Consider the following 19707-nt stretch of genomic DNA (forward strand, 5'->3'; position numbering starts at 1 on the left):
AGCCTTCTGCAAGTATAAGCCTGCGTACTGGTATAAGGCTGCACTAGTACAAAAATTTTCTTATTATTAAAAGAAGACATAGACGATTGCAGCGAGTGGTTTTCACACACATTGGGTTTCCAGCTTATATCTTGGTGTTTATGTGTGTTTCTTATGTGTGATGCTTTATTCTGCTTTTATTGCACTGTCTAATGAATTCCTGATATATTGATTAAAGTTCACTACATGATAATTTGGGTAAATCAAAAGATCTCTGCATATACACTGGTTTCATTAAGTATAGTTGTGTATACATGCTAGTTCACTAAGCTGAAATAGCATATACAAATCAGTTTTGAAAATTAAATTATTGATCTGATAATAATGATTCACCCCCCCTCTCAATGTTATTTCCAATAATAAGAAATACAACACATCTTCAAAAATGTAAGTACTAAAACAACCAAAGTAGTTCAACTATCTTAGTACAGGTTAAGCAAACATGCATTACAAATGTTTAAAGAGTAGTCTTACACACATCTACAGAACATGTGTAAAAACGTGTTGGCCTTAACAGGATTTTGAATTAAGAAAAAGTCCCAAGACACATATGTACACCATACATCACTAGTCCCAGTAGTGGGACATTGGAGCCACTCCTCGCTCCTCAAAGAATAGACTACAGACTCTCAAGGCTATGTGGGAGGAGCCAAGGTGAAAATTCCTTGCCCATACAATGGGAGGGGTATATATAGCCAAGGGTGATGCCTGACCCTTGTGACTCTTGGACTACCCTCGTTACTGTTCAACTTCCCATGAATTTTCAATTGACATGGCTGTTCAACTTCTTGTGTGCGTCCATTTGACTTTCACTTTACATTACATTCAATTACAACGTATATAGCCCATAGTGGCGATGTGGCCAAGACAACTCATGACACAAATCAACATGACATTGTTGACATGTACTAGCTAACTATGGTGTCCATGTCAAGTTGTTGCAATGTTGAGTGATGGATGTACTCTTGGTGTGCTTTGTATTTTCCTTCGCATGGCTTAGTTTTGTGGGGTCTTCAATGGTTTTGGTCTTGCATGATGGTTCAATGCATGTGTTCCTTTCACTTGCTACTTGATATGATTGGTACGTCCGTTCAGCCGCAAGAAAGTCTTCTAACATGTGTTCTCCTTCTTCATCCCATTTGTCATCTCGCCATGATATATCAGTGTACCTGTTCTTTCAAATCACTCATGATGGGATGACATCAAATCCAAAACCTCCTAGTCTAGAATGATGCATTATTCTCATGTTTCGGGCTCAAGACAAGTGACAGACTGGCAAGAGGGCCCAACAACTATGCAATGTATAGTTCCAAGTGATAGGGAGGGAGGAAAAGTCACTGAGATAGCACATATCATAGCTCAGGCTGGGATGAGGAAGTCTGGGAGCACAACCTTCACTGTTGGGAAAAATGTGCAGGTGCCACTAGGAGGTATAATTGCGCAGTGAAGGACACCAGTGGCAGTTGGAAGGTGGGACCCTGAGGGGGCACTTCTGCGTAGTTCTTGGAGGGAAGACAAGACATGGCTACAAGGGACCTATTGGGAAGCTCTGCGTAATTCTGAGAGCAGTGCAGGACAGGAAGTAGAGGGCCAGTTGGGCATGTCTGCATATTTTTGGAGAACAGTGCAGAACAAGGAAGCAGAGGACCAACTAGGCATGTTTGCACAATTTTGGAGAACAGTACATACCCAAGTCTCAGTGCAGTGCAGGCTTTCAACATATGAGAAGGAGGCTTGATGATTGTACTTGATAAATGCGTAGTTCAGTTTGGACATGGAGGCAGATAGGTTGCTCACTTTCGGGATTGCATAGTGCAGCTGACCTGGAGGACAACCTCAAGCATTGCACAGTTCTGGGTTGTAGAGCAGGGTCACTGAGTGTTGAGGTTGTGCAGTGCAACTTAGACAGGGCCCAGTGGAAGAGGGTTGTCCAGTCGGATAGATTTTCATGAAAATGACTAAGTGTGGGAAACAAGTGAACTTGTGCATACTTGACATTGTGATATACACTTAGCATACTCCAACACATGATAACCCTAACCACTGGGACAACATAACAAAGCATGACCCTCGGTGAGATTGTCTTAGAGCTGAGAGCGACAAGTGCGACACTTGAGATAGACCTTCAAACGTCTGTGATGACACTTGCGTGACAATGCTTACAACTTTGTGTGTGAGTACATGGATGTTCACATAGCGAAAAACCAAACACACAAAGACAAACCTTCAAAAACAACAGAACAAGATCGGAAGCATGACAAAGCAACCAATATGCCAAAAGACGATTGTTAGCCATACAAGCAAAAGGGTGAAAATACTTCACAAGAGCTCATGGGGTGAGCTCGATTGTTTGCAACCATCAAAGGAAAAGCTAAGGAAGGCTCTGAAATTTGGATGCAAGCCAAAATTTTGGAGGGTGTTGCAGTCGCTACAACGCTTGGCGACGCACTGGTTGAAAACTAGCTTCTCTGTTTTGGTTCATTTTTAGCATAGGGATTTGGTCTTTCGGGGAGTATTGATTCGTTGTACAGATCACTTTGACTTCCCCACTTGCCCCATGGATAGACATGGTTCACCTTGTACTAACTCTGTTTAACACAACACAAGGTTCAACCAGATCACAATGTTTCAAATTAGGAAGGGTAATTTGGCTCGCGAGCTTAAGATTTTCATAGTATATTTTTTCATATTTGGTGTTGCTCCGCTGCCAACAGGCCTGAACAGTACCCCAACAGAGTCATGTAGGAACACAAACATTTTTCCACTGCCAATGAGCTTGGAAAGTACCCCAGTGGAGTTTATTGCTTCACCTCTTTGCGTAGAAAGCCTTTCTCTTCTTTCACCTTTTTTATTTTTAAAAGAGGACTGTGCATAGGAACTTATTTATTTTTGGGGTCGAAGAGGGATCCTGATTTATTGAGAGCAGAAGAGGTTTTTCCTTCATAGAAGCATGTGAAGAGCTCTGATTCAAGTTTACTTGTTTATATTTTCCCCTTCTTTGTTTCTACTATTTGGATAAGCTTGAAGACATAGAGCAGAAAATTGAGTATAGGCATAAGGTTTTCCAAACTAGACACACGTTCATGGTTTCACCAAAACTCTCCTTACAGATAGATCATATTTTCCGTTAAGACTTCATCGGCCAAAAGTTATAACCAAGCACAAAGAAGACAAACACAGGATTGTCCAAGCACTACAGTGTCACAAGACTCTTTAAACTTCAACCACATACACATTTAGAAGCCAGAATGCAGTGCAATACAATGCTTATTTACAAAACAAAGCAACAGAACAATAAAGCAAATAACATAACAAGCAATGAAAGGACTATTTACATAGTTCAGGGGCGACCCCAAATCATTGAAAATAATATTTTAAGTCTTGGCCATTGACAAGGGGAGTGTCAATATTCCCGTTAAGTGATTGTAGATGATACTTGTGCTAGCCAAGCTTCTCGTGAATGGTAAATGGTTCAATCCACAAGGATTGAAAATTCGTGTGTTTTCCTTTGTCTTCGTGGGGTTTATCCCACTTCAAGACTAACTCACCCACAGTGAAGCTGGTACTCCTTACAAACTTTCTGTCGAACCATCTCTTGATACGATTTTGGTGAAGTGTAAATTTTTCTTCTTTCTTTTTCATCCTTTCTTCATGTTGCTTGTGAAATGTGTCCAACCTACGCTGAACTAATAGAAACAACTTTCCTTGGGATTCTTGGGTCAACTAGAGAGAAGGAAAGTATATGTTTAGTGGGAGGATGGATTCTTTTCTGTATACCAGGAAGTAGGGGGAGGTGTTCATAGAGGGCTTAGGTGTGACTCAGTCAGCCCATAGAGCATTCACCAGAGCGGAGTGCCAGTTTCGAAGTTCAGAGTAAATGGTATTTTTTATGATGTGGATAAGGTTCTTGTTCGTGGACTCAACAAGATCGTTTCCCTATGGGTAGTGGTTAGCAGAATGCTTTAACACAATACCATTTTTCAATGCAAATTCATAAAGCTTTAACAAAGAAAAATACGTTGCATTGTCAAAAACAAGTGATACAGGAATGCCAAACTTCAAGATGATGTTTTGTTGTAGGAATATGATGACTTCCTAGTCATTCACTTGTTTTAGTGGAACTACTTCTGTCCACCATGTCAAGTAATATGTAGCAGTTAATATGTAGTGGTGATGCTTTGACGAATGTGGGAAAATCTCCCCAATGATGTCCAAGCCCCACTGTTGGAATGGTTCATCCACTGCAACAGGCTGCAGTGGGGCTGTTGACCTTCATTTTTTGTCAGCACATCTCTAACAGATCGGACACTTGCGATCATAAGCATGTGCATCTTTGAATAATGTAGGCCAGTAGAAACCGGCCCGTGTGAACTTGTGCGTTGTTGTATTGCCCGCGAAGTGACCCTTGGTTGGTCCGTCATGGAGATCACGTAACACCCTTTTTTGAATAACTTGCCTCCAAGAACTTGAGAAAAACATCATTGTGGTGTTTTTTGTAAAGCACTCCATGCACCAACTAGTAAGATAGAGCTTTGATTCAGAGTGCCCTCTTCTACTACATAAAGAAGTGAGAGGGTATGGTTCTATGCTCAAGGCATTGGCACACGTCTGCATACCGATAGTTTATGTGCGAAGTGGGGGGGGTTCGATCAACATTATACATTTCAATTTTTTTCTCCGAGCCGACGAGCTCTTCTTCTTCCTCTTGTGCATGTACTGCTTCTACTGCTAGTCTGCAAAGACCATGACCTTGATGATGTGAACTGGATTGATGTCAAGATCATATTCTTGCAGTCCTGTCATCCAGTTCAACCTCCTTTCACCCAGCTCTTGCTGAACAAGCAGTGATCTAACTGTTGGGTGCGACACAAAAATAATGCAATGATTTTTCAAGGGGTAGGGCCTGAAATTTTTAACCACCTTGTATACTGTGTATGCTTGTTTTTCCACGGTAGGATAGTTTATTTCAATTCCTTGCAAGATTTCATTCATGAAAGAGATAGGCATTCATTTTTCAACTCATCCTTCTAAGTGAGCGCAATAGCGAGTGAAGTGTTGGAAGCAAAAGTATAGAGCAAGAAATCCTCGTTGAAGTTTGGGTTGTAAGTGCAAGCACCTTTTCTATAACTTGCTTAATCCGGGTGAATGCTTCCGTTTCCTTTTTCCCCCAAATGTACACTTTGTCCTTCTTAGTCATCTCTTGAATGGGTTTGACAATCTGCGCATAATCAGAGATGAACTTTCTGAGTAAGATGATCTTCCCGTCTAGGAAGGACTGCATAGATTTCTTGTTCATGAGGTAAGGAATCTGCGTGATGGTCTGAACTATGTCCGGATCTAGCTTGATCCCACTCTTGGAAATGATGCCCCTAAAGAGGTTGCCCTCAGCCACTAAGAATATTCTCTTCTTGGGATTCAAGGATATCCCATACTTCCGACATCGCTTAAATATTTTCTTAAGATGGCATAGGTGGTTTGACCATTGTCTATAGAATATTGTCACGTCGTCAAGGTAGACCACTACGCTCTGTTTGATGAACCCACGGAAAGTGATGTTCATTGCACTCTGCAATGTAGTGCTTGTATTTACCAACCCAAATGACAATCTATGGTAAGCGAACATACCCCACTTGGTACAAAATGTTTTCTGAAGTCTATTAGGCTCTACTACCAGAACTTGGTTATATCCTGAGAAACCATCAAGCAAAGAAAATATATTTGCTCTAGATATTGTTTGCAATATATGCTCCATAGACGGCACTGGGTAGTTATCCTTGTCTAAGGCATGGTTAAGATTTCATAAATCAATGCAAAGACAGATCTCCCTAGACTTATTTCTAACATGGACTAGATTTGAAACCCACATGGAATGACGAACCATGTAGATGATCGAAGCATCCAAAAACTTAGTCAATTCTTTCTGTATGAGGGGTTCAAGTGATAGATGCACTTTCCTTGGACTCTATTGAAAAGGCTTGGCCTCTTCCTTGACTAGAATGACGTGATGGATTATTCGCATGTCATATGTTTTCAAGTCATTTGACGTCCACGTGAACACATCATGGTACAGTCTGAACAGGCAGACAAAATCTTGTAACTCTTGTGGTGTGCAACATGTACTAAGATTCACAAATTTTGGATCTTTGTATGTTCCCATATTAATATGTTCATGCAACATGTGGAACTATGGGTTTTGGCATTCAAGGGTCCCCAAAAGTGGTTCTGAAAATTGTATAGCTTCTCAAGTGATATTGCACACTTGGGGATGAGGTTGCCTTTGCTATCATCAACTACATCCTACAGATACTGCTCGTGCTCATCTTCATCTATTGCTGCATCCTTAAAGACATCAGGATCAACCATGAAATGCAGTATCTGTTGGTCATCATCAAAAATGTGTAAATTAGTGATGTTATCTAGGATAGATGGTTTATACAAAATTTTAACAAAAAATCTATCCCTTAATAGTGACATCCTAGCAACTGCATTTGCCAGATCATCTACAACTACGTTGTGTATTCTTGGTACAGAAATAATATTGAAATATTGGAAGTTATAGATAAGTCTCCATACCTCTTTTTGATAACTCTTAAGCTGAGGTGACACATAGTGTATAGTGTTACGTACCTGACACACCATGATCTTTGAATCACCTACCACTTTTAGCACAACAACATTGAGGTTGATGGATTTCTGTAAGCCCAAGATGAGTGCTTCATACTCGGTGGTGTTGTTTGTGCACTCGAACTCCAAGCGGTTAGAGACTAAATGTTTCCTCTGCAACGGGTCTGTTAAGACACAACCAGCTCCAGAGCCCTCCTACGTCTTGGATCTGTCAAAGTATAAGGTCCACATATTATCTGTACAAGGACTGCTTGCCGCACTAGTACTACTATCACTACTTCTATTATTGTTACAATCTACTGTACATGTTTCATTTTTTCCAGTTGGGTAAGGAAGGAGACCCAACTGTGTGTCTGGTGGGGTGGGAGTTGGTTGTGCAAGATAACACCCCAACTGTGTTTCCAGAAGGCAATTGTCAAACATGAGTTTTGTGAAAGCCAATGGTTCATTTTCATCATTCAAGGGAGTCACGTTGTGCTTCATGTATCTTTCCGACAACACCCATATCCAGTTGTTTTTGCCCTTTTACGGAAGCCATAAGTGTGACCAGTCAGTAGCAAAGTATCCTTGCAGCTTGCTAGACCAGTCTCTACTGATCAATAAGCTGTATGCTCTCAGGATGTCCACAATTACAATGTTTATGCACTCATGAACTCGTTCGTTAGACAATAACTGGATGATCACATCCCTAAGTTCACCAATGGCTGGTACGTGCGTTCTATCTAATTGGATGATCTGCGCTGTTGTGTTGCTGCATTGAGCGTTGATATTCTTAGCAATGGAGAGTGGCATGAAATTCACGAATGCACCAGAATCAACCAAACAGTTGTGAACATTGAAGTTCAATATTTCGAATGAAAACAAGAATGGTGGGCAGAGCGAGTTCACTTCCTCCATATGAAGCACGTTGAGCACGGATACGAGTGAGTCAGGAGACATACCTGATCCCTTGTTGGAAGAGGTAGCACTGTCTGTGGAGGTTTTCCCTAGTGCCCATAGAAGAATATCCCATTGACTCATGATCTTGGTTAAATCATACAGAGATATGTTTGCACGGGTCTTTTTTATGTCTTTGACAATGTTGTAGTCTACAATGGGAAGACTCACCGAGATGTCCAGTGGTTGAATTGTGTTCATGTTGTCTAGTGGGATGCTCTTGTCTTTGTTGCTGATGGACATACTTTTTGTTGTAGTTGTCTTCCTGGACTTGCTTTGAGATTTCTATGTAGATTTGACCGGCAGATCAACTGCTTAAAACAATTATTATCCGAATTTCTCTTTTGGTATCTCAAACACAGTGGGGCCCCCTTAACTTCTCAAGTTGTATCGATTGTTTTTCTTTGGGGTCGGGCAGTTGCTTGGAGGCTCCTTCTCGATGGTCGTCTTTTGGGAAGTACAGGCGCACTGATACATGTTGATTACATGACCAGTACCTAGAGCTTCATCAGATGCAGCAGCTTCTTCTTCGTCTTGATCCTTAGGCTCATTATTCTCACTGTCTACGAATTGATCAGACAACTGTGTGACCAACATGCTAATTCCTTGGTTCCATCCTAAGAAATTCCTCTCTAAATTTTGTTTGTTATGGAACTTGCAGTAATGATCTATTGCGATCTGATCCAATTTGAGCACAAGGTTAGAGCTTTGCGCAGATTTAGCCGGGTGGCTACTACTATTGCCTGAAGTCATGTTCTTCTTTTGCGAGAACCTAGGAGGCCTACTGCTCAAAGTTATCTCGCCCGTCCGTTGTTTGATTTTGGAAACTTCAGTTGTCAAGGACTTGACGAGACGAGTAAGGCTCTCAATTTCACTTGCTTCCTTTTCCTTTGCCTTACTCACAATGCCCTGAGACCTCTTTCCTGTGTCTTTGGAGTCCTTAGTTGATTCAAGATGCGGTTAAACCTCTGGTTTAAATCTTTAACTTTTTCTTTCTGCTCCATCTTAAGACTACCCAACTCCTTTAGAAACATGGTGGGGGTTTTGTCTTTGACAAAATTATCAAGGAAAATTCCCTTGAACACCCCCTAGTTTTGAATGGAGTTCACAAGAAGGTTGTGGTACCATATAGATGCTTTGCCATCCAAGGTACATGGAAACAGTGTACATGCAACGTTGTCCTAACGTACCTTGAGTGTCTCCAGATGTAGGTAGAACGTGTCTACATGATCTTCTGCCTTCACTGTATTTTCATCATCATACTTCATTAACAGCTTCTCTGCATGTATTGGCATCTTGTGCAAGACACCCGGGAGTGCCAATGGGCCCTGGGTCATCCATTCCAGATTTTTCTCTACCATGTTGTCCTCTTCTTCGTCCTCCTCCTCTTCTTCATAATTTGATGGTTCTTCCTTTGAATCTATTGGTTCGTCTTCGCTTCCACCTCCTCTGCTAACTTCCCCTCAACCTCTTGCACCGGAACCTGAGCCTAAGAGTAAGAGGTTTTCTTCTTCTTCCTTAAGAAAGATTGGAGATTCCTCTTCTTTTTCCACAACTTCTGCTAGCTCTTCAAGAGTGGCAAACATTGCTTCTTCCATAGATGATACTACCAATGCTACAGAAGTAGTCTTTTACTTCCTCTGTGAATATGGAAGAGCATACACTCTTGGAATCAGTCCAACATCTTTAGCAAATTGATGGGTGATGGGATGTGTTGAGCCTCAAACCTGCATCTTCCTATACACCCTCTCAGCCTTCTTTTTCCCACTTACTTCATCCATCAAGTTGTTAAATCATTGCGTTATAGTCTAAAAAGAGCTTCTGACATGGTTTTCTAACTATGATTATGGCTGTTGTTTGGTTTAGATTTTTGTTCAGGCAGCTGCGGAAACTTGTCAGTTTCCGCAGCCAGCACAGGTTTCCGCAGCCAACACAGGATTCCGCAGCTATTTTGTTAAAAGCTATGCTACAGGTGTCCTATGAAGAAACGAGCCACATGGGCAAGCTACAGGTGATGGGTACATGGAACGTGTCCCTTCAAATCTGCCAAATCATCCATAGAAGGTCACGGTCAACGAGGGTCAAAGGCAAAGCCAACCAAGGTATTTAGCGGTGGCACGTCTCTGTTTGGAGCACGTGAGAGTTTACGTGGCCCAGTCCTCAGCCCATGGAGACATCGGCACACCTGGAGATCATCCCCGTAACCTGAATCCAACAGCTACCACTCCGAAGATTTAATAGGCATGATGACAGTTACGCTAGATCTCGGCTGAGGAGATCTACGTGTCTTTGGCAACGCAGTTAATAGCATAGGATTCAGTTAGTCAGTTCAGCACTTTTTCATTATAAATAACGCGTTGATGAACGTTGTAAAGAAGCTTTTTGGAATGTAATTTTTGAACTGTTTTCTATTGTCACCCCACTGTACTTTGTTTTATATGTTGTTGCTGCTTTAATACATGAGAAGACTACTTTCTTGAGCTCGTTCTCGTGACTATTCATTGACTGGCTGAGGTGGCAGAGGGCCCCTACGCACTAAAGCCCTGTATAGTTGTCATTTGATTTTATTATGTTTCTGTTTTTATAATTACTAGCTTGTATATAACATGTTGTTTTGATGTTTTTAATTCACTGTTGTTTATATTTTCACTTTTGTTTTCTTATAGCTGTCAGCTGATCAACGTTTTTCTGCAGGTTTTCTTAGGCAGCCTGGGCAAATTTTCATCTTTTTGATAACTATTGACATATGAGATCATCTTGTCCTTCCTGCTAATTTCCATTTTCTGAAATTTAATTCCAGCACTCTCCTTTTTCAAGTTGTGATTTTCTTATTTCTTTTTATGCTACTTAGACATCATACTACTCATTTGTTTATGGTTTCTTTCTATAGTCAAGTGACTCTATTAGTAAGGAATTAGAATATTACTTATTGTAGTGTGATTTAGTTATCATATTGCTTAAACTTGTTCATGATTGCTTCCCACAAGGTAGATTGAGCTGAAGGGTAAAGGATCTGAAGAGTTGAAGTAGTGTGATTAGTTTCCTTTATGCAGTTTAATTTCTTGCCACTTAGTTATCATATTGCTTAGACTTATTCATGATTGCTTCCCATAAGGTAGATTGAGCTAAAGGGTAAAGGATTTGAAGAGTTGAAGTAGTGTGATTAGTTTCTTTTATGCAATTTAATTTCCTGCCATTTAGATATCATATTACTTGACTTGTTCATGATTGCTTCCCACGAGGTAGATTGAGCTGAAGGGTAAAGGATCTGAAGAGTTGAAGTAGTGTGAATTAGCTTCTTTGCTTTTAATTTGAGTTGCTTTAAGTTCAGTTTTTACTTTCTTTTCATTCAGCAGCAAGGATACTGGGCCATTGTCATTAGTTCACTGTTTGATACATTTACTTCCTCTTAAGAATTGATTTCATTACAGTTGTTTTAAAGCTTTCTCTTTGATCACTTTTAAGTTTGGGGAAATCACTGTAGAAATCACCATCACCATCCACACTTAACTTTCATTTTCGCCATCACACATTAGGAAAAGACAAATCCAAAAACAAACTAGAAAACTCAAAAACGACAAAAGACTAAGGAAATGGTTATCTAGTACATATAGTACACTTCACTTCGTCAGTTTACGAATCCCAGATTGACATTTTAAATAGCAATTTAGAATACACTAAATTGACCAAACATTTTGGCGCCGTTGCCAGGGACGTGAAATTAGGTAGCCAATTTCTTAAAAAAAAAAAAAAACAAGAAAATTTCAAGGAAGGAAAATTGATAACCTCTCAAAGTATGCTCTCCTCTTGCACTTAGTGTGATCTGGAGGATTAGAAAAGAGAAATTTATTGGTTTAATGGTTTCTTAAGTATGCTCCCTTCTTGCACCTAGAGTGACCTGGAAGATCAGAAAGAGAATTATTAGCCCGACTTGAAGAAAAATAAAAATGACATGCATAGAGCAAGAGATTCTAGGGGAAGGTTTTTAGCTAGAGCCAAGAGTTCTATTTTTACAACTCCTTCTACCTCAAGGAATAGACAACAGACACCTCCATCATCTCCAACCTACACTCCTAGCACTAGGATTCCTGGAATTCAAGAGACAGTAGTTGAGTTAGGAGACTCTTCCTCACCATCCGTTGAATCTGAATTAGGAAAAGATTATTTCTTTTCTTCTACAAGGAAACACATTGTAATTGAAGAAGTAGAATCACCTGAGGAAGAAGAGGGAGAAATTCCTCCTCGTTCGCCATTAGTAGAAGAACCAGAGGACTCTGAAATCTCTGAGAAAACTACCATGACAGAAGAGGGAGTTAACGGATTTGGTAGAGGTAGAGGTAGAGGAGGAGGAGGAGGAAATAATGGAGGTAGAGGTAACAATGGGGGAAATAGAGATGGAGATAACTCATTTGGATTCCCTATAGTCGATGAGGATTCTCGAGCAACAATGAAAATTATTTCACCATCTGTCCTCCCAAACTTTCATGGGTTAAGAAATGAAGATCCTGAAACATTTCTATTTGAGTTTGAGGTCGTGTGTCGAACCTATGATTATCTGGAAGACTCTCAAAAACTCAAATTGTTTCCTTCAACATTGAAAGGAGCTGCTTTGAAATGGTTCATGGGATTACTCACTCAATCCATTAGGACTTGGAATGATATGAAACAAACATTCTTGGATAGATACATGGATTATTGTATGCCTACCAACCAAAAGGATCAAGTATTTAAAATGGTACAAAAAGAAGATGAAAACTTGGACGATTTACTTGAAAGATTCCAATACAATCTGAAAAGAGCAAAGATGAGTAATTTAGATGAGGAAACCTTGAAAGCCCTTCTATTAAAAGCCATTAGAGATGAATGGATAGATATTTGGAACATGATGGGAAAAGGAGACATATCTCAACTTCCACTTCATGACATAGCAGAACTATGTGTCCATCTCTCAAGAGGAAAATCTAAAACTGGAAAAGGGCCTAGAGATCCTTCTCTCATCAGAGCAAACAAATCTGCAACTGGATCAGTAAGTAGGGCTGAGATTGGAAATATGCTTGATGAATTCAAAACTGATATCTTAGGGAGTCTTAGTGAGCAACTAGACACTCTTAAGATCCACAATAAGCAAAAATAAGAAGCTGAAGCTTTAGCCATCTTTTGCCCAAAATGTAGAAAAAAACATGCTCTCAGGGAATGTCCCTTGGATGCAAAAGTTGTAGAAACATGTGTGATCTGTTCAAAGAATCATGAGACCAAGGATTGTCCTTCAATTCCTGGGCTCAAAGCTGTCTTTCAAGAAGATCCAAATACAATTGAGTCTCTCTGTTTTGTTGCAAGGAGACCTTGGCAGGGGCAACAAAATCAAGGGTTTCACAACTCTATGAACTTTCAACCCTCACCAAATTGGAATCCTTGGCAAAAACCTTGGTCCCAACCTCAAAATCCTTTTCAATCATGGGTACAAGGTATGCAAAATCCTTATGGGAGATTTGCTCAATTTTATCAATATCCTCCATCTTTTCAAAATCAACAGGCTCCACAACTTCCAAATCAAAACCCACAACTATCGTTGCCATTTCAACAACAACAACCTTCTCAACAAAATCCAAATTCTCAACTCTTGCTTCCATTCCAACAGAAGTCAAATCAAATTCCTTCTCAGCCATTGCCAAACCCCAATAATAAAAACCCTCAAAATGCTTACATGATAGAAGGTCAACAATTTCCTGCCTATATGATTGTTCCTCTCAATGATGTACAACTCAGATCTGGTAGAGTTCTAGATAAACCTTCTATAGATGCCCAAAAACAAAGAATTTCTGAGGAAGAATCTCTTGAAGCCAATAAGGGTTCTGAAGCATCTCTTCAAAACCCAAACACTCAGAAAGAAAAAGAAGAACTAACCCCTACAACTCCTATAGTTGAGCAACCTGTATCTTCATCCACACCTCCTTTTCTTGAAAGATTACAAATTGACAAAGGGGTGGAAAAATAAATCTTGTTGCCTGACTATGATTTTCTAGATGAATTGAAGAATGTCTGTATCAAGATTCCCTTGTTACAAGCCATTAAAGAGATTCCTATTCTAGAAAAAACAATAAAGGAGTTGAGTCTTAAAAGACCAGGAAGGAAACCTAGAGACACAAGAAGAATCCACCTGGTAGGGAAAATTGCAGACATCATGATGGGAAAAATTACTATGCAGAAGTATGTAGATCCCAGTAGTCCAATTGTCAAAACACATATCAATGGGGTTGAAATTCCAAACACTTTGATTGATTTAGGGGCTGCTATCAACATTATGAGTAGACAGACTATGGAACAGCTGAAACTTCCTAATCTTCTCTTTACACCTACTTTACTGCAACTTGCAGATCGATCAATTATTAAACCAGATGGTGTATTAGAAGATATTTCAGTCTCCTTAGACTCTTGGGAATATCCAGTGGATTTCATGATTTTAACTCCCAAGAGTAATTTAGGAGGACATCCTCTCATTTTAGGAAGACCTTGGCTAGCCACAGCCGATGCTTTCATCAGTTGTAGGTCTGGGGATATGTATATTTCTGATGGTAATTCGACAAAGAAATTCAATCTGTATCCTCCAGCAAAAGCAATCACAGAAATAGGAGATAATGAATGGATTGATGATGAAGATACTATACAACCGGTCTTTACCATCTCTGAAGTTAGTGAAGATAGTCAAATTCTGAACACATTAGAAAATTTTGAAACATCTTCAGAATATGACCACACACAATTTCAGTTAGATTCTGACATTGAGTATCTATCATCTAGACAAATGTCTCTTTTCTCTATGGAATAATTTGGTAGTTCCGCCATTAAGATCTTTCCAGGAAAAACATTGAATATCAACAAAAATTTGGAAAGATCACAACAGGAAGAACTAACCAAAATCTTGCAAAAACATTCTACTGCATTTGCATGGGAGTATACCGATATGAAAGGTATTGACCCTAAGACTTGCATTCATCACATCTATATTGAGGAAAATAGTAGACCAATCAGACAACCTCAGAGAAGGATGAATCCAAACCTTAGGGAGATAGTGAAAGAAGAGCTCCAAAAGTTACTTAATGTGAACTTCATTTATCCAATTTCAGATAGCCGATGGGTTTCTCCTTTGGTTATAGTACCTAAAAAGAATGGTAAATGGAGAGTATGCATTGATTACAAGGAATTAAACAAAGCAACTTTGAAGGATCACTTTCCTTTACCTTTTATCGATCAGGTATTAGATACTTTAGCAGGCAAAAAGTATTTTTCATTTTTGGATGGTTTTAGTGGTTACAATCAGATTCAAGTAGCACCTGAAGATCAGGACAAGACCACATTTACCTGTCCATGGGGAACTTTTGCTTATCGAGTACTTCCTTTTGGATTATGCAATGCACCCGCAACATTTCAAAGGGCAGTACTAGGAATATTTTCTGATCTAATCCATGATTGTGTAGAGGTGTATATGGATGATTTTACAGTTTATAGTAATTCGTTTGAAGAGGCATTAGAGAATTTGGAAAAAGTCCTTATAAGATGTAAAGAAACAAACCTATCATTAAGTCATGAAAAATGCTTTATGATGTTTACTGAAGGGATTGTTTTAGGACATCATATTTCAGGAGATGGGATTAAAGTTGATAGATCAAAAGTTGAAGTCATCTCCAAGTTTCCTATTCCAAATTGTCAAAAAGATGTTAGAAGTTTTCTTGGATTTACTGGATACTATAGAATATTTATTGAAAACTTCACCAAAATAACATCTCCACTCTTCAAATTACTTACAAAAGATTGTGAATTCAAATGGGATCCTGATTGTCAATCTGCATTTGAAACTTTGAAAACAAGAATATCTGAAGCACCCATTTTGAGAGGTCCAAATTGGAAACTTCCTTTCCATATTTCCACAGATGCTTCAGATACAGCTCTAGGAGCTGTGTTAGGACAAAAGGATTTAGTTCCTTATGCCATTTACTACAACAGTAAAAATTTGACTCCCACTGAGTTAAACTATTATGTGACTGAGAAAGAGTTCTTAGTTGTTGTTCATGCAATCAATAAGTTTAGACACTATATAACCGGCTATGAAACTTTTGTCCATACTGATCATTCTGCAATTAGATATCTTATGAATAAATCTGTTACTAATGGCAGAGTTACAAGATTGCTCTTACTTTTACAAGAATTCAATATTACTGTGTTGGATAGACCAGGGAAACAAAATACAGTAGCTGATTTCTTGTCTAGAATCCAAAATACTAACGAAGATTCTCCTGTAGAGGATAAGTTTCCAGATGAATATTTGTTTTCAGTAACTACTAAGACTCCTTGGTATGCAGATATTGCTAACTACTTGGTTACAGGGAAGCTACCTCCACATCTATTTCCTAGTGAAAAAAGGAAAAATTATTCAGGAGAGCTCAAGTTATTCATGGATTTCTAATGAATTGTTTAAAACAGGGCTAGATTGTGTGATCAGAAGATGTGTTCGGGAAGATGAAATGCCTGACATCCTCAAGGCATGTCATGATGAACCATGCGGTGGACACTTTGCTGACAAAAGGACGGCCTATAAAATCCTTTCTTTAGGATATTATTGGCCTTCCCTTTTCAAAGATGCAAAACAATATGTCAGAAGGTATGACAGCTGCCAAAGAGTTGGGAGACCGACTCTTTCAAATGAAATGCCATTACAACCACAGGTACTCATCGAACCCTTTGAAAAATGGGCTTTAGATTTCATTGGATCCATTAATCCACCATCTAAACAAAAGAAGTATATATTGGTATGCACTGATTATGTCACTAAATGGGTAGAAGCCAAAGCATTGCCTTCTGCCACTGAAAAATCAGTTGTTCAATTTCTTTTTGAGGATACTTTTACTCGTTTTGGTGTCCCAAGAGAAATTGTGACAGATCAGGGAAGTCAATTTACATCTAACTTGATGGAGAAGCTGATGGAAGAATATAAAATCAAGCATAGAAAATCTACTCCTTACCATCCGCAAGCAAATGGCCAAGTGGAATCTACAAACAAAGTTCTTGAAAGCATCATCACCAAAACTGTTCATCTACACAGAAAAGATTGGGCAGAAAGGCTTCCTGAAGCCTTATGGGCCTACAGAACTACATGGAGGAATACAAAAAGACATTCTCCCTATGAACTTGTTTATGGGAAGGAGGTCCTGCTCCCCATTGAGTTTCAAATCAAGACTTTCAAGATGGCAGTCCAGTTGGGGATGAATCTATCAGAAGCCCAAAAGCACAGAATGGAGCAGCTGAATGAGCTAGATGAGATCAGACAAGATGCAATTTTAACGACTGATCTAGTTCAACATCAAAGAGATAAGTGGCATGACAGATACATCAAAGAGAGAAAGTTTCAAGAAGGAGATTGGGCGTTACTGTTTGATTCCAAGTTTAAAGACTTCAAAGGAAAATTTCAGACTCATTGGCTTGGGCCATATGAGATTGACAAAGTCTTTAACAATGGAGTGGTAAGAATCAAGACTATTGATGAATTTCAAACTCCTCTCATTGTGAATGGCCACCGATTGAAAATTTATCATAAGCCACTCTCAAAAGAGGAATTTGTCAAAATGTTCTAGGAGAATTCTGCAATAAGGCTGGTGGAGAAGAATCCTTCTCCCCCATCAGCCTAGTCTTTGTTTCTTTCAAAAAAAAAAAAAAAAAAATCGTATAAGCCTGAAAACCAATCATTGATTGGCAGTCTTATACAGAAAATGTAGAGTGAAAATCAGGGACACCTGACACTCTATATTTTCCAAAAAAAACTCCTCTCCTTCTCTTTCCATCTTCACTTCATTTCATTTTCCATCTCACTTCACCTCCATCTCACTCTCATTACCATTTCACTTCACTCCACTTCATTTTCATTTCATTCCACATTCCATTTCACTTCATCAATAAAAGTCCAGGACTATTTTCATTCAGTTAGTTCTTCTCTAACTATCTTTATGCAGTTAAGGGGGTGATGTCTCAGTTTCCGCAGCTGGACACCATTTCTGCAGCGAGAAGCAGTTTCCGCAGCCAGAAACGATTTCCGCAGCCAGCATCACTCTATTTTCAAATTTACAGTCAACTGTTAGTGCCATAATCATGAAATGCAGGTGTAATTGAGCTAAAGACATGGGGCATCTCCCGGGAAAATTTTAAGAACCCCCCCTAAATTTATAAATATAATAAATGGGCGAATCTCCATGGTATCTAGGAAAAATGGAAGGCGATTTTATCAATAATATAATATGTATATATAATTTTTTGGCGAATCTCTCACCAAGCATGGTGAATATTTTAGTCAATTATAAAATCGTGTAAGATCTTGGCGAGTCTTTCACTAAATAATAAAACTTTGTAAAGTCCTAGTGAATCTTAGTATAGGCTACATGCTGGTTTAATTCCCCCATTTAAATAGGCTACATTCCAGGTGAATACCATGGGTCAATACCATGTGCCATTTTGGTGAATACCATGGGTCAATACCATGTGCCACTTTTATTTTTATTAATTCTAATATTAGGGTTAATAATGTTTTTTTGCATGGTATTAATAACAATCTAGTCCATGGTATTTGTCCCATAGTATTTTGGCCATAGGTTTCACCTAAATATAACCCATTTTTTGAGTGTTCCTAAATATAAGGTGACTTATGGAGTAAATATAAAAAAATGTTTTAATTGTTTACCATACCTCTCGTTTATTTATATTTTTATTAATTTACCATACCTCTTTTACAAATATGGTATTTGGCCCATAGGATTCACTTAAATAAAACCTATTTCTTGAGCCTTCATAAATAGAACGAGGGTTATGGACTAAATATAAAAAGAGGTTTTATTTATTTACGATACGTCTAGTTTATTTATATTTTTATTTATTTACCATACCTTTTGAGTAAGTATAAAAAGACGTTTTATTTATTTACCATACCTCCACTTTACTTATATTTTTATTTGTTTACACCCTTACATGTATATAAGGTGACTTATGGAGTAAATATAAAAAATGTTTTATTTATTTACCATACCTCTCATTTATTTATATTTTTATTAATTTACCATACCTCTTTTATAAATATGGTATTTAGCCCATAGGATTCACTTAAATAAAACCTATTCTTGAAAATGGGCGAATGGATTCACTTAAATAAAATCTATTCTTGAAAATGGGCGAATGGAAGGTTGTAAGTCCTAATTTCAAGGGCTAAATTTACCTTTTTTACCCTCTCCCTTAAAATAAGGTGGTCTATTTGAGGTGATTTGTAAAAATGTACTATGATACAAAATATTCGCCCACTAAAAATTTAAAACCCCTTAATTTAGCCAAAGGGCGAACATTCGCCCCTAAAATTATCCTTGGGCATCTCCAAGACATCAAGGAAGAGCAATTGGTTAGAAGCCTTGAGGAAAAATTGACAAAGTTTCCAAAGGTATGATAAAAAATCTTTATCAAATAACAATTCAAGTCATGATTACGCATAGTTATCAAACCATAACAAGTTCTACTATGTGTAATGATTTGATACGATAGCTCCACTACCACTCCTATTCCATGATATCACTCCACACACCTTGCATTCATTTCTCCAACGGTCTCATGATTATTCCGAGTTTAAACTCAAGACTGACTGCACTTCTATTTATTACCCGTACTCTTGAGACATGACCTATTGTGTTATGGTTCTTCTTAGCCGTAATTTCCGCAGCCGTCTATTGAGACGTGTAAAAATTTCATACACAGTCATCAATCCGATTCCATTCGTTTACCACTCCACTAATACCATACCTCTCGCATGCATCCGCATTTTATTTTGAACTTGCTCACTGCTGCTCACCCTCTGTTCCTCCGGTAATTCGGGTACTACCACTACAGTTTGTTCTCCATTTCCGACTGCAGTCACTACAGTCATCCTAAAACCCCGACTGCAGTCACTATAGTCTATCCTAAACCCTGTAACAGAGCCGTTTTTTTTTTTCTGAACCCTCACATGCAGAAGAACTCTCAGTTGGAATTTAAAACAGCAGATGGGAAAATTACTGAGAGTCGAGCCAGAAGGACCGAAATACTTGG

This window comes from Pinus tabuliformis, chromosome 6 (assembly GCF_031772625.1).
Source record: "Pinus tabuliformis cultivar Carrire ecotype Pingquan chromosome 6, CPIR1, whole genome shotgun sequence".
Classification (NCBI taxonomy): Eukaryota; Viridiplantae; Streptophyta; class Pinopsida; order Pinales; family Pinaceae; genus Pinus; species Pinus tabuliformis.